General features: G+C 30.6%; 1 protein-coding gene across 3 annotated transcripts in view; it reads right to left on the bottom strand.

The window, feature by feature from the left end:
- Window positions 1–3904, bottom strand: part of LOC129906291 (zwei Ig domain protein zig-8) — a 415386-nt gene extending 411482 nt beyond the window's left edge. The window contains exon 1 of one of the 3 annotated variants that reach the window (XM_055981989.1): window positions 1891–1909. The gene's annotated coding sequence lies outside the window, so the exon portion shown is untranslated. Of the gene's footprint in view, window positions 1–1890 lie in introns of all 3 variants that reach the window. The other 2 variants (XM_055981986.1, XM_055981985.1) reach the window with 2 other exon arrangements.
- Window positions 3905–6000: the final 2096 nt, after the last annotated feature.

The raw sequence follows: 6000 nt of genomic DNA on the forward strand, positions 1-6000 counted from the left end.
TTTCATCAAAAAAAGCTAAGAAAACATGTAAATTTATCTTCTCACGCTATTAAATCCATTTTTTTTTAACAATCTATAAAAAAATTTATACCATGTGAAAGCTTATTATTTCACCTTTCATATGACGTATTAATCTCATTTCAAAGATGCCTACAAGAAAAGTTAGAATTTTTTAAAGTCAACCACATCGAATTTCCACACTGAGATTACGGTACTTCCCACACTGGTGGCTGTTCATGGCGCAACAGAAATCCACTGGTGGTATGATGTTTTTCGCAAGTTTCTTGATTTAACATTGTGTGGCTTGTAGTTAGTCTGGCGTTATGTGTGATTTACCAATTGAAAGGTAATTGTATCAGGATGCTTATAAATGTTTAATCAAATTTCTATCTGCTCTTGGTAAAAAGTTATAACCTGTTGAATTCTAAAATTTTATTTTACCGTTATCTCAAAATTGTGTTCACGAAAATGATTGAAACTTCGCACACAAATAGTCGTGGTCATGATCTATCATTACTCCATATATAATATTCCTCTATCTATTAAAGAAAAAAAAAGGTAAAAATAAAAAACGATGAGAATCGGTTCAAAACGGCCAAAAAACCTGTTTTTTAAAACTTATTTTTCTCCGTATTCATTAAAAACTCTTTTAACGATTCTAATGTATGCGCATTTATCAGCCCTACATGTCCCATATAACTTGAGATTTTTTGAACGCTCTAAAAAAAGCTAATAATTAAAATCTACCCAAAAATACCCCTAAAAAAGTAGGTATTTTTCAAAAATTCATATTTCGAAACGCAGAGTGTTGGAAAAAAATCTGTATGAGACACCAAATTTTTTTTCCTTCATCTTTCACCTGGCACCTTTAGAATTGTCAAAAAAAATTTCCCCTACCCATAATCAACATTTTTGTCATACCCACATACCCACAACACCTATTCAACGTTCAAACAAAACGTTATAGCGGAGTTTCAAAATTTTTTAGAATTTTTTCTTAAATGCAGTTATCCTTAAATAAGTCTCCTCTATCTATAACAAAAAGAATCAACTCTCTACGACCACGCGTTTAGATTTTAGCCCAAATTTCATCTTTCCGTTTTACCCCTGTTTACCCTATTAAATGACGGAATTTTTAAAAATCCTTCATTTGGATTAGGCTTTAGATTATTATCTTTCAAATAAGCTCTAGGAGATTTTTGTATCTCTAATAGTTTATTTTTAATTTTGAATTTAAATTTTTTGCCGCACTGCGAAAGTGCGAGAGTGTAACGCTAGAAAATGGCGTCACTTTTTTGTGGTGGCTGCCATGGTTCATCGATTTATAAGACGTTATCACGTCAAAAAATTTTTTGTTCATTACATCATTACCGATATTGAGACTTAAAATTTTCCAAACCCACAAAAATCTTAAATCAACTAGAAAAATTTAAGGTCTTAATAAACTCTCACCAAAAAAAAAAAAAAAAAAAATCCATAAAACCAAACAAAAAAACTTTTTATTCATAACCCTTCTCATCTTTGTCCTGATGTCAAACTTTTCCCACACCTCCTTCTATGAAATATAATCTCCAAAGATTAAACAAAGATTATTTATATCTCATCTCAAAAAAACAAAAAACACATAAAATATGACAAACCAAACTCCCAAAGTAACCCAAAAAACTTTCCACACTCCATTTGAAATTGATTTTCTTCTTCTTGTTGTTGATAATACAAATACAAATATAAACTGAAAAACAACAAAAAAAAAAAAAAAAAGGAAAACAAAAATTAATCCTTTCCTAATTTTAATAATTAAAATATTAATCCCTAAGCTTAAACACATAATTCATATTAAATATTAAAATAAAAACAAAAAAAAAAAGGATAAAAAAGACTTACTTACACTTTTTTTGTTCTGTTATCAAATTTGATTAATCCACCATCCTTAGTTGTTTATGTTTGAATTTAGGTAGAAGAGATTGAAGGTATTTTGTGTTGTATAAAGTTTATTCCACTATAAAATTTTCTGCGTCATTTAAATTTTTTACTACCCAAAAATGTGTATTTTTCCATATTTTTTTATATTACTTTAAAAACAACAGAATAAAACACAAAAAATTACTTTCTTTTTTGTTTTTATTATATTATTGCTTTTGTCAATATAATGTGACAGACATTTTTTTTTTATATTACCTACACACAAATATGTAAAAGGACACCAAAAAGGACCTCTCTCGCAGTTACCACCATAAAACCGAAAGAATTTTTTTTTAGTAAACACTTAATATGCACTGGTTTTTATTATTTTATGGGATTTTTTTTTATGACACCAATGTGATAACTGTGTATAACATTGCAAGGATTACAAGGATATCACTCTAAAACACTTTAATTTTTTTTTATTTTTAAATCAATAACAGTAAGCAGAAGCTTCTTCTTTGACAAATTATAAACCTAACGGGTGTCAGCTTTTTTTATTTTTCTAATTTTTCACACTCCTTTGGGCCCTCAATTAAATATGTATGTCGGTAAAAAAAGGACATGGTACTTCAAAATTATTCAGACACATCATCAACCATCCTCATCATCATAATCATCTCTAAACCAACCAAACTCACATCTTCGTTGGTCGTAATCACTGTAATCAGGACGCATATATAAATATTATGATCACATCGGGAACAATCCCGTTATGTGTAATTTTTTTCTCCTTTTTTGTATCCTTTATTTCTCTCTATTTCAAAACAAAACAGACGCAAAATAGACACAAAAATAATAGCCAACAAGGCACGCGACTCTCTCATGACATGACAAATGATGTTCGAAGGATGTGTTGTGTGCACTTGACAGAGATCTACGCCACACCGTTTATTGTGTTTACCGTTATAATAGGAGAGTTTGGCTGGATACACAAGGGTGCTGTGATGTAGGCGCGTTTATTTTTTCTATTTTTTTTTTGTCAGAATTGGATGCCAACACGAGGGACAGGCATGAGTAACAAAAAATTATATCTATCTCACACACACACACGTAAACACACGACGGTTAAGCGGCGACGACGGTATGGTAGCGACAGACGGGGCGACAAACGACGTTTATAACGATGATGAAGTTATCGCGCTGTTTTTTAAAGGATGTTTACATATCACAAGGGTGATTAAAAGATAAAAGAATTTCTGATGTGTGTTGAGCGTAAATTAACGACGGCCCAAGAGGCGCATAATGGTCCTTCAACAAAAATGGTTATGGTGGTGGTGGGGGAAAAGTATGTTGAAAACCCTTTTTCGAGTGTTTCGAAAAGTAAGTTAATCAGAATCTGTTTGGTGTGTGTCTTGGAGATGTGACACCTTGAAGATGAATTCTTAATTTTGTTTTCTTCTTTTTTTTCAATCTTCGTTTAACACACACGAAATCGTCACACACACGGATACAAAATTTTTTTTATGTTATCCTTTCGCGATTTCTCTCACTCACAATTGTGTGTTGCCATTTTGATTTGATTTTTTTTTTTTTTAATTATTTTTTTGCTTTCTTTTAAAACATTCGTCTTAATATACAAACACACATCATGACGATGATGATGATGCCCCAGTGTCGTAGGTCATACGCGGATTTGGGTTAACGATATACAGCAGCAACGGAACTCTCCTCTATAAGAAAAAGGACGATTTATTTCATTTTCAAAATACACGACGAGTTAAAGACGTTTTAGGGGACAGTTAAATATTTTTGATATATGTAACGTTTTGGTAACGCGTTATTTTTTTTTTTTCAATTTTTATTTTATTTCACCAGAAAAATTAAAAAAGTAAAAAAAAAACAGTAATCATTTCCATACAGAAAGAAAACATATACGAACTCCTAACGGTACACTCGCGGTAGTTTAGCCAGCTTTCGACGAGTATTCGCTAAGGACTGGTATACGCCCGTAACCCGACCAAATGGAGTTTACATGATAGCCCGTTTTGGCGCATGTGATGTGATGTTATTTTGTTCAGAAAAGCTTTTTGTTGAAGCTTTTGAGCCAAAAGCTCAAAATATTTAAGAAGTCCTGTAAATTGGTTGTGTTTTGTTTTTGTATTTTTTGTTATCCTTAACAAAAAGGATATACACTTAAATTTTGGGCAACTTATTTTTTTTTTTTTTTGGGCAATAGGGGAATGCGTTTTGAGTTGAGCCACAAGAGCTTTTAATGTCAATAAAAAGCTTTTTTTTACAAGTTTCTCTCTCATACTCTTGATAAACAGAGAGAGTGAGAAAGTTTTTTAGAGAAAGAGAGTAAGTATCAAAGGATTAAAAATTACGAAAAAAAAAGTTCATAATTTTTGGACATGGACAACATTTTCCTGCTTTTCCCTTTTTTTTTTTTTTGTTTTTCTTGCATATTGGAATTGATATTGCTTTGGAATAGAGCTGATATGTCAAAAAGTATCTAATGAATTTCACAACTTGTGTCCGGTGACGATATGGCAGAGGCTGCTGCGAGAGTTATTGTAGTAAGTATTGGAGAGTAGCTTTAAGTTTTTTTTTTGTATTCTTCCCATCATCATCGTCAGTGTGACAAGTTGGTAGAAAGTACCCTTTACTACGTATACCTAAAAAAAAACCCTACTTTGACTTCTGTCAGACAGCACAACACAGAGAAGGTATACACTCTTGAAACACACTTAAATGGGGTGGGCTTGAAATTACCATTATGGTAATTAAAATAAGTTTTGTTTATTTACACATTGACATGATTTAGTCATAATCTGGCAAGGACGAGGCTAATGACAGATGTTTTTTTTTTTTTAGTTTTGTTGTTGTTGTTGTTGTTGTTTTTGGGTTGTATTTTAGCCTTGTTCCTGTTTATGGAAGTTGCAGATTTTTTAATGGAATATTGTGGTTTTTTGAAAATTTTTGTCCCTGCGTGTGGAGAATTTTCTGTGTTGTGTTGACCTTTGTTAGATTTTAGGGGAGAGAGGGTGGAGAGGTTATAGAGGTTTCGGACTATGTATTTAAATATTCATTGATGGTTATGAGAAGGTTTACCTAAATTTTTTTGAGTTATTGTTGTTTGAAAAATAATGAGGAATTGAGATGAATTTTAAGGGACTCTTTGGAAGTGTTTTTTTTTTTTTTATTTTTAGCTGTTATTATTATGGTTAACCTTATTACAAAAAAATAATAAAATGTTGCCTCTTTAATATTCCAGTGGAAAAGGAATTTAAAATGGAATTGACTCACTTTAGATAAAAAGGTTCTTACTTTTGTGGTTTAGAATTTTTGTTTGTTTATGTACATAAGTTTTTTTGTGTTTTTGTTTTGTTATGTTTTGTTTGTTTTTTAAGTATAAGGTAAAGCTTATTATGTTTACAAAAAACTTTATGGAAGGAAAAATAGGAATTTTATGAGGTATGACATTTTGGAACGGGAAAGGAATTCTTGGAAGGTTATAAAGATAAAGATATGTACCTTCTTGTGATGGATTACAAATATAGTATTAAGTTAAAATAAAGGAGATAGAATTTTGTTTAATAAAGTACATAGTTAAAGTCAAAATACCAAACTTGTTTTTATGAGTACACGCACAACTTGAAATTGAAATACTAAGATTCGAACATATGTAAAAAATGTAAGTAAAATACTTAAGTTTTTCAATAGGATAAAATGTTACGCATACACCACAGTGACCCAGCAATAGTTCGATTTGTCAATTTTTACTACACCGTTAATAGCTGGATTGAGAGACAAAATCAAAATTTAGTTATTTGTTCACATGCTTCAAAGTGAAAAGAAGCAAAATTTTAAGTTGGGAACCGTTTCTAATTTTCTGTTTCAATTGTATAATTGATTTAAAAATATTATGGTCAAACGTTTTAGTTAGATGGTCCTTTGTCCTTACACAAAATATTTGAGTAATATAACTTAGGTACATATTTTTTTTTTTTTTTAAGAAGAAGATGAAAACTTAAACAAGAATTTGTTTTCGTTTTGTGGATTTTTAGTACAGGTAAAATAGTACATAAAACCAAC

Source organism: Episyrphus balteatus, chromosome 1 (genome assembly GCF_945859705.1).
Source record: "Episyrphus balteatus chromosome 1, idEpiBalt1.1, whole genome shotgun sequence".
In the NCBI taxonomy this organism is placed as follows: Eukaryota; Metazoa; Arthropoda; class Insecta; order Diptera; family Syrphidae; genus Episyrphus; species Episyrphus balteatus.